At 46.5% G+C, this 10,662-nt stretch overlaps 1 long non-coding RNA gene across 1 annotated transcript; it reads left to right on the plus strand.

The window, feature by feature from the left end:
- Positions 1–1,188: 1,188 nt before the first annotated feature.
- Positions 1,189–10,268, plus strand: LOC149325252 (uncharacterized). Its single transcript, XR_016286411.1, has 3 exons — positions 1,189–1,203; positions 1,812–1,943; positions 10,165–10,268. It is a non-coding gene; the product is annotated as an uncharacterized LOC149325252 (long non-coding RNA).
- Positions 10,269–10,662: the final 394 nt, after the last annotated feature.

Here is a 10,662-nt window from a genome sequence, read left to right on the forward strand (position 1 = left end):
GTTACAGAAGAGTTATTTTGAACGGTACGCTCATAGTTGATATTTTGGGTCAAAACATAATCTCAGTGTTTAGTTCGAAGTATTGAAAAAGACTGTGTGCAAGCACAGAAGAAAAACCTGCACTTATCAAGTGGCCAGTCATTTGATTTTGCCTATCGTACTACTTGAAGAAGTAAAGCTGCACAACAGCATTCGCTGGGCCATGACGTGTGGAACTTTCGTATACTCCATAGACCTTTTCACGACTTTCGGAAAAACCTTTTACGCAACAATGTAGACAGCTCGTTCGTTGGAAAAAACCATTGGCATAGTTGGCACTACGTGTTGTAAATAATCAGGGACTGCGTAAAAAAAATCTCATCATGGTAATTTGTGCTTCTAGTGATTGATTGGTGTGCAATAGCTAGGCGATGACGAGTTAATGAAATAATTGTTATTGATTAATTAAAGTAATGAAAAAATTGGAAAAAGTGGGTTCAAAGGTGCTCAGAATGGAAAGGCAATGCTTGATGATGCTAATTACGAAAAGTTAGTGTGTAATGGATATGAAAAATGTGTTCTAAGGTGTCAAACTGCTCAGAATGAAAAACCTAACCCACTACGCTATCGCGTCATACCCGTAAGGTGGAGCTTGTGTGTCCTCCGTTTTTATCTTTCTTTTTTTTTTTTTAGGGGGGGAATCGGCGGGGAGCTTAATCCTCAGCTCTTGCGCTGCAACCATAGCCCAGCGCCCTTGGGCTTGTTTTTAAAAAGGAATAAGCAAAAGGAAGGCAACTGTGCGAAAAAGAACGCACGGTTATCTGAAATTGTGCTGTTATTTAATATAAGGCAATTTAATATAAGTTATATTTAATAATATATAAGTTATATTTAATATAAGATTTAATATATTCGTTTAAATTTGTAAGCTTCATCATTTCATGAGTCTGTATCCATTGCAAGTCAGAACGAGCCTGTAGCCTAGCACAAATCCGAGAAACAGAAACAAACAAACATGTCGGAGTACGAGCGATGCATAGTGCGACGCGGAGTTTATTTCGAACTGCATTTCGCGCGGAGGAGGCCTCTGCTTAACACGGAAAGCCATCGCGAATGTGTAGAATATGAAGCGAGAGCGACGTCTGATATTTAGCACCTGATTCGAGAGAATTAAGGTGTCAAGAGGATCGAATGCGGGTGACTGACGGCGGCGGCGTTTATAATGTGAGTTAGAACGCAAATAGCCCTTCTTAATGAGCATGCAGATACTCAATGTGCGGTGTTTGTTTTCATTGCTTAACCGGCGGCGTATGCTTTCGTACAGGTTCGGTCATAATATGGAGAACACGTTATACACAGACTAGCCATTGCTGCCTATGCGATCGTACAAGTAACAGGCAAAAGAAAGGAAAAAAACTTATCTTCTGCACGGTCGCCGCGAGAAAGTTACACGTTGAAGCGTGCACCGTACTATTTCGGCCGCTCCTGTACAGGAGCCGCAGAAGTTCTCGAAACTCTGAAATCGCGAAAAACGTGCATTTCCACATCGCTTAGAGGCCCAGCCAGGTATTGTGGGCAATACAGCTTGCGTCAACCTTGTTTAGAGCGCTCGAGGGACGCACTTCACTGCTTAGAAATGGATGCCTTATCGCAGCGTCTAGCATTTAGATTCAACGCTTGAGCGGAAGTAGAGCCACACAGACCTGCCGGCAAGATGGGCACAAGCACCTTGCCCGGAAACCATGGGCTGCTTTCCAGCATAGGTTTTTATGGTACGGTGCACATTGCTAGAGCGCTGTACACAAGGGTGACGCAGACTGTGCATTTTGCAGGTGGCACAGGGAAGTGCAAATCGTACGTACTTGGACTGCGTAGCGGTCGGGCTTCATCATATTTTCGTCTTCCGAAGACCTCTGCACTATGCTGTTCTCCAGTGAGAAGTCTGCCGTATAAAATGGAGCAAGGTGACACATCTTTCGCTATTGGCATTGGCTATCAGTTCCTTGCATGCTGCAGTCGCTTGTCACTGTGTGGCCATCGCGTATTGTGTATACTTGTGTGCCTGTCGTGTCGAATTGCTGTGCTCGTCTGTAGTGTGCCATTTGCAGGTGGTGTTGGTAACAACTATATATCGTCAACAGAAAGGATTTGGTTGATTCTAGTGGGCTTCCAGAGTGCATGAGGTGGCCGTCTGATCAGCCCTCTGGGGCGCGATTACGAGTTTTTGTCTCAATTTTGAGACTCTGGCGTCAAAATGACGACACCGCGAGTTGTTGACGGCGGAATCAACCAATTAGCAGCGAGGTTGTGGTGTCTAATAGTAGGGTTCCACCCAGGAAGCATTTAGTTGCGCAATAAGGGACCGTATGCTAAAGTTTTTCTGTAAACACGCCGTTAATAATTTGAAGAATGTTTTATTTCGCTAACAAACTATGTTTCAAACTCAACGACATGAAGCAAAAGAAGAAGCGTCCTCAATTTTGCAATTAAGTTTGCTCTTCAGTAACTTTTGCTGCCGCGAGGGTGCGCTGACGCTGGAAAAGCGTCGGTAGCGGCGGCTAGGCGGCGTGAGCTGCCGCCTGATTCAACCGATTCAGCCTTATCCCTCCACGCACATATTCAGCCATCGTAAACATGGCAGCCAGAAAAAAAATCAGCTGATTCGACGGCTGTCCTCTTTTTTTACACATTACGCAGAATCAAAGTACTGCGCAGACGTCTTAAGTGCGCGGAAATATCTGTTTAAAGGCAGTGATTGCTACGAGTCTGCCGAGAACAATTTGGAAGGAGCGCTTGGCTCGAAAAACGGCGAAGGCAGCTTTAAGGCAAGTTCACACTGGCGAGTTGCAATCGTCGCGCTAGTATTCTAGGCGACCGATTTCGGTCAATTAGTTACGGTTTGCGAAGCACATGTAAAGCGGGGAGGGAGCGTAATAAATCGATTTAAGCCTGTCGCGCGACCTCCGCGACTCGCCAGTGTGAACTCACCTTGCTGCTATCGATGGCAAATGTGCTCCAAGGGCGATGCGTGATTGCATTTATTTTTGTTCAGAAAATACCCGGCGACCATGAATAATCACACTACAGCAACTGCCGACATACGGAAGCAGACCGGTGCAGCTGATGGGAGCTTGCAATTTTACTGCGGGAATTAAGAGCCGGCACGCCCGGTCACTGCGGCAACAATCACTCTTCCGCCTCGTAACCAACTCATGCCGCCCGCTTCGGGTTTTAGCACTCGATATTCGTGTTGGTGGCGCCGTTCCGTTCGGATGATGCTCGGATGACGCCGCCGGGGATACTGCGGTGGCGAAAGTTTATGCGAAGGAAGTCCACCTTCGCTGCCGCCTTGTCTTGAGGGGTCTCGCCGGAAAGCGCGCACCTTCTGCGACTTAACTTTGACAGTGGTCTCCGCAACTCACCGCAAACACTTGCACAGTCGGTTGGGCTACGCCGACGTTTACTTCATTTCCTACGGTGTCTTGAAACCCACCGGCGGCGAAGGCGCGCACAGGCACTTGCCGCTCCACTGACCGCGCACTCACCCGCACACCTCCAAGTTCAACGGCGAGTTCGTCGCACCGCCATTATGCTCCTTCCTATGTCAAAACGTCGAAACAACTCGTCCGGCACGTCAAAACCGTCTTCATGCACCCTCTTACACCGCTGCTCGCGCGGCCACCGGCCATGTAAACAACCGCCATTTTCTGTCTCGAGCGGTTTGAGACCACTCGTTCTAGTCGCAAGAAATCGTCTCAATCGGCTCGCATAATTAGGTGAGCAACGTCAACACTTTTGGCACACTTATGACGTCGGCCGGTGACGCAAAAAACCAATATGGCCGCTGGTCACGACCGACCAATAGGAACGGGGCAAATGAGACACTTTTTGAGACACTTTCCGATTGAGACGATTTTGAGCGACTCGTAATCGCGCCCCTGGTTCCGCATGCTGTGGTCGCGAGGTCCTGTCTTTTCGTTCCCAGTGCCCAAGCCCAGTTGATCGCCTGCAGTTGAGTAGGCGGGTCTGAGCTGGACACCGCATCCTCTCTCTTGTTTTAGATTGTTGCATTCGAATGAAATTTGCTTTAAATCTGCCTTTGTGGCTCTGCAGAGCTTACATTCAGGGATGTAGACCCCTGGATAGGCCTTGTGTAGATAGGGTGTTTGGGAATGTGTTTGCAGTTTTCGCCATGCCACCTGTTGATGTTTGCTAAGGCTTTTTTTCTGGCGGTGGGAGTGTCCGCCTGGTGTTTCTGTAATATTGCCGTGAATCTTTGTGTAGTTTGTTTGTTTCTTCTTCAAAGCCCTTGCCAACCGGCTTTGTGACTTTGTTTGTTTCGCAAGACGCAACCAGATTTACCTTCTTTGATCGCATCCAGGTGGAGCTAATTCTAGGATGTTCCAGACTGTTGCAGTAACTTTGTACCTATACCTTGAAAGTTCACTATCAGCTTCAAACTGAGCAGGGCCGAGAGCAGCGGGCATTTTTCTGTTCAATGACCGCCTAGCACACTCGTTGCTTTCACCGCCGCCGAGTCATTCAGTTCATTGTGGGTGCAGGTCAGCCCAATAAACAGTTTCTTTTGGAAGCCTTGTTTGGCTGCTTTCTTCACTGCCGTCACCAGTATGTGACAATGTAATGTAATGCTGTGGCAGGTGGTGAAGGTCTCTCTGGCAGACTTCAAGATTGGCTTGCCTATTGCACGGTTGACTAAACATCTGGCTAAGTTGTCGGCCACCTCATTCCCGGGATGCGACACGTGGGCTGGAACCCATATTATTCTAATGGGTTTTGCGTTGAGGTTTTGCTCTTCCAGGAGTTGTCTGGCGGGTTTGTGGACGCTCCCTTTTGCAATGTTTCGAACAGCTCTTTCTGAGTCGCTGTAGTGTTCTAGAATAGTATTATAGTAGTACACTATACACTCACTGAAAATTGTCATGGCTTTCTTTCTTAAAATGGCTAAGGCAATGGCCGCTTCTTCCTCCTCATGTGCCTTTGTGCTCCATATGGAAGTGGTGGATATCGGTTTTATGTCCGTGTCTGCGATACCTAACCAAAAGGCATTATGATCACAGAGCTCTGCAACTGAATATTACCCATGGAGGACTTTCGCCTTCCTTCTTTCTGCCTGACATTCGGGATTGATTAAAATAACTGCCATCCAACGGAGAAGGATGGGATGACCCATTCGCATAGACGACGGCTCAGCGCTCTTGGGTCCGGGCGCAGTCTTCAGCCACTTGGATGTGACTTCATGTCTACAGTCAATAATTATATCAAAGGAGAATCTCAGAGGGAGCAGGCAATATAATAAATCAAAGAGGTACAGACAGATTCAAATTATATGCTAACCGGCATAATTCGGCGGACCCGCTCAGGCTCATTTCAGATCATGATCTGAGAAGTGAATGAGTCTAGATTCACTTTGAAATCATGATTTAAATTGCGAGTTCGGACTCACGTTCAGATCATGATCTAAATCCTGGTCAGTCCGGTAAGTGTGGGCCTATCAAATTAAATAGTCCATGGTGTAAGGTTGAACAATCCCACTATCCCAAGTGAATCCAAGATGCCTATTGGGCGTGATTTTAATGTTCATGAACGTGAGTTTGCTGTGAACTCATAATACTGAATACGCTTTGGCTGATGATGATGATGTACAGCTGTTTCATTGTTTTGTGGTAATTTTTGTGGCTGCTGCACTCTAGAACCATAACAGAAAGGTGAGAACAGTTTATTAGTAGCCGCACAAGGTGTCGTTGGATATTAGCTGTTGCTTGCTGTGTCAAGTTCTACTTTTTTACTGTTCTTTAATTGGTTGCCGAACACATGCAGTGGCCTCAGATCTTTAAATCCTACAGGTGGCAGCTACAGGCCTCTAGGCGAGGCCTGGCTAGTCTAGCTGCAATTAAGAGCTCGTGGCATCACTGTGCTTTTAACAACTTTTTTTGGCGTTTTAGGCGCATATTTTGGGCCATTGGGCATATAAACGATTCAGCTGTTCGATGTGTAAGCTTATAGGAGCCCTGAGTCAAGGTAAGCCTAAACGAGTCATGAGTGAGTGATACGCAAGTCACTATAAGTCCGTTCGATTCGTCTACACTACGTGAACTGGTTCATGCAGTGCTGCACTTCGCCATTCGTTTTAGCAGTGCAAAATGGCGCCGTCTGCACGACGCCAATCGTTTCAAAAAACTGCAGACGTGCAGGTCTAGTTCAGCAAAACTGTGCACCTCCTCAGTGGTCGGGGCCGAAATGGTGCAGCAGCAGCCGACAGCTTGCGCTTTGCGATAAACGGCGGAGATACTCAAATTATTCCACTCCTCAATGAGAACGGCGCCCCACACCAACCCGACTCTAATAGAAAGTAATTGGCCACCCGAGAAGGCGGCGACGGAGGTAAGGACGGCGTCCCTCGCTGGCACGTACCTTGTATTTCTCGACCACCGTGCTTGCCGACGCATCCGTAAAGTTATAACAGTACTTAAAGCCGGTTATGTTAACTAAAAAGTACACACGTGCATGCATCATTATGCATGTTGTTGCAACAACCCCTCAACATGCAAGTCGACACGCGCACACCTCAGTTGTGTTGAGTAAAAGAACACACGTGCGTTTCGCTTAGCTGCCGCGAGATTGCATTGGTGCTGATGCATGGAAACACCTCGCTGCTATGATGTGCTGTTTGAAATTCTTCACACAGTTCGGGATGTAAGCGGCCGTTGATATATGGGCACCACGCTGCTGGCTGGGTGGTGACGCCAAGGATAGCAGACGATGCACTCGACCGTTTGTTTTGGAAGCAGCCAGTGCCAAGCTGCACTTGAACTGCAGGGACTGGCGTTGCACGCTCGCGACACCGCCATGGAACTTTAGCGAACCAGTGCAGGCGAATCGAACCAACTTATGAGTGGTTGACCGCGGAGTGGTTTGTCTGAATGAGCCTAAATGAGTTGTGAGTGTAAATAAGTTGCACCCTCGCGCTGTGCATTGTAGAGCGTCGTCTTCATCAACTTCCATCTGCTCCGTCCCGTGGCACTGCCTGCTCACCGTCGTCTTCTATGTGGCACAAATCTATGCTTTTGCTCCGATTCCAATGCAGTAAACATTCTCTGTAGTTTTTTCATTTTGCATAGGTGTCATTTTTGGATTTCCTTTATCAGCTCTTTATTAGATGGGCTTCCATGTATTTTCATGCTACTGCATCCCTTATAGCTTGAGTCTCTTTGGGACATTAAGCCATATGAGACCGTCAAACCAATCAGGTATCACAAATGTTTCGGTTATATTGCTGGCCAACAAATGCATAATACCAATATTGTTACTATCAATAATCTTACCATTGAAAGTTTCACTATCGCTAGTAGTACTATCGATAGTCAATGTTCCGATAGTTTTGCATCACTAGCATGCACGCCTGATGAGCTTGAACATGGTGGCAGAAAACAATTTCAAATGGAAATTTCACAGCAGTGGATGAGTCTGTTGCAGAACCACCAACACCAGCACAGCCAGAATGAGCCATACTGAGAATGAAAGGAAAGTCGGCAAAACTAGTCACAAGAGTATGGTAGAAATTATAAGATTGTTGGTCAGATTTCAATTCAGCATTAGAAATCGCATAAAATAAAATTAACTGTAGTGTGAATAGCATACCTGACTTTGTGACCGCTCAGCGAAATATTACAGTAGAGGCAACAAATTTTGGGTGCAAATATCGTTTCCTTTGGAGCGATGCACTGGACAGTTGTATATATTAGGGTGTGGAATTCACTTAAGCCAGCTGAATAACTTATAACTGATTTTTTTCCCCATGTCATTGCAGTGCAAAAGATGCACGGCGGCGGTGACATACACACACACACAAGATACATTCAGGTCACAGAGGCCATGCAAAAAGTACAATATTTACAAAAATAGTTTTTTTGTCTTACGCGATCTGAATACGTTGTGTACATCACAGCCACCGTTTAGCAGTTGAAACCGTAAGAGCATGAGAAAAAGGCAGTTGTAAATTGAATATTCAACGCTTGTTGGCACAGTCCACGTGGCCATTTGTTTTTTAATGTGCTGCACGACATTCTGAGGTGACAGAACAGAACTAAAATTTAGTTGTGTACTCTGTCATGAGCATTCGTTTTCAGGTGGAACTCTGTTAGGCACATTTATAAGTAATCGGATTAAACCTCATTTCTGGCCAAAACTGTAGCTTCTGTTTGCCAGAGTACAGTGTCAAAGCACTGCACGGGTATTAATGGATGCCTTGTACTTGTTATAGAATTGCATTCTTAGCACTTTTTATACATGGTGTGACCTGAAGGTAAGTTTTGGATGGTACATTTTCAAAGCAAGAGGCCTCGACAAGGTAGTGTCCGGCCTTCTTACAACCACTACTAGTGCCGACATGTTCACCCAAAAGCTGCGGCGAAGAGGGAAGGCCAGCAGTTTATCTATGGCTGCTGCACTTGCTGTGGTATGAAATAAAAGTTTCCCAACTCGGTGTTATTGTGTCGTGTAACCTAGTCTGCACCATTATTTTCACAAGACTAGTGCCAGAATGAAAATTTCATATCGCACTGAAAGACAGCCGTTCGGAATGTTTGCAACTAGGCACTGTTTGTGTCAAAGAAGAAAGAAAAAAAAAGGTCAAAGAGCAAACAACTTTTGAGATTTTACCTCTCCATTATTATGTCTGGGGTGCTCGTCGTATACAAGCATGAAGGACACACGTGCTCTAATTACTGCCTGGCCAGTGACTTAATGCAGGAAATAAATCATTCTCTATGAACTTGCTTCCTATAAACTGTTCTCCATGACTGTGTGCTGCAAAAGCTTGGGTGGTTGAAATTAAAGGGTGTGGGGTTTTAATGAATAAATAAATATGTTTTCCCTGTTTAACCGCGGCTGACACAGTTGAAAACCACCGGACACCACCCCGTGGTCACGTATGCTATCGAGCGCATGCCGACCACGGCTGGCCTTGCTCTGAGGGAACAAAGGAACGACACACTGTGGCTGACACAAACAAGGCATTTATTGCTGCAACAATAACGCCAGCTAGCAACAAGATACGCTGAGGAACCGAGGACGTCCGGCGCACCAGCAAAATTACGAGCGAACGTTCGCCCACGCTAGGGCAGGGGGAGACTCCAAGGCCAGATGGGACGAGCTGACGGGAACATGTTTCCACCACGAGGTCGCCCGTCAGCGGAGAACGGAGCCGTCCGTGTGGACGTCAGTGCACTTCCCACGTTCCCAGCCGAAGAGGACCGTGTCTCCCCGCAAGTGCAGCGCAAACACGCCATCCGTGGCGCTCGTGTCGCTGTGACCAGTACCCTCACTGGTTAGTTAAAGCAACACAACTAAGGAGGGTGCATTGCGGGGAAACGAACCACAGGGGACGAGAAGGACTATGCTACACTAAAACCAGCCGCTGTGTGGCTGACAATTGCCTGGCAAAATTTACTGCAACATTTCTTGCAAAACTGTGCCAGAACTGGGCACCTTGGACCAACCTAGTTGACAGAAATGCTTGAGCAGGCGTCATTGCAGTGTTAGGTTCTTGTTGACTCACACAGACCTTTTGACATTTATTTTTGTGCCATTGTTTATCTGGTTGTTTATTTCAGCCTCAAAAGCACCGCTTTTACAATGTTTCCATGAAACGAATGAGACATTAGAGAGAAGCAACATAAAATGCTTCATCACCTGTCTAGGACATGCAACTACTCAGTAAAAATATTGCAACTCTAACAGAACTGAAATATTACCTCACAGATCACCAAAATGTCTTCAATTAAAAAGTGTCAAAATAAACAGTTAAACATTGAAAGCCTTTCACAGGGCTTTCTCTTGACATTTCGGTGCAAACGTGGTCAAGCCCGTGCCAATTTTTTTTTCTCCCCTAGGAAACAACTGCTGCAGTAAAAATAGATAAAAAAAGTTCCACCACAGCAGCGAAGCAAGCACACGAAAACAAAACTGTGCCATCTTAGTGCAGTTGCTCGATTGCAACGGTGGAGAGAGGGTAGTCAATCAAATTTGAGGAGGTTTTGACCTCCAGACTAGGGACCTGGCAACTGATAACTGACAAAGATAAAACCGGTTGCCACTATGGTGCATGAGTGCACACGTGCAGCAACTTTACCAGATCTCCATGTGCTCCCTCCATTCTACTCACAGCTGCCCCAGCAGATGGCGACCCATCACAGGACCCTTTGCACGTGCAGAACAATTGCCGACCAGGAGTGCTGCATTGCAAATTCTACACAAGAATGTTAGAGTGGCATGAAATAAAACAAGTGTTGCTAAATTGTGTTTTGCAATGATGCAATTTGAGCGACCGACACAGCCACCCATGGGGCTTGGGAGACCCAAGTTGCTCTTCCCAAGCACCCTATTGCCACCAATAATTTCACTGCTCCCCTCCCTGCCAGCCTCGTAATCTGTTGGGCAGCTTCATAAATCACTGGGAGTCCTCAGACCAGTTAACGCACCACTGCCCTGCAGGTGGCAGGTCGCTAGAGGAGAGCAACCTCTCGACTTCTGGTCACGGCTTTTCGCCGAGGTAACCAAGTAACAGTGTTAAAAAGCGGGAGACGAAAGACTATTCTTTCTGTTGGGATAGAGGCTTTCATGCTTTGGTGTTTCATAAGAAGACCTTTTGAATTTGTAAACTAG

This window comes from Amblyomma mixtum, chromosome 10, assembly GCF_055824585.1.
Source record: "Amblyomma mixtum isolate Tamu chromosome 10, ASM5582458v1, whole genome shotgun sequence".
NCBI lineage: Eukaryota > Metazoa > Arthropoda > Arachnida > Ixodida > Ixodidae > Amblyomma > Amblyomma mixtum.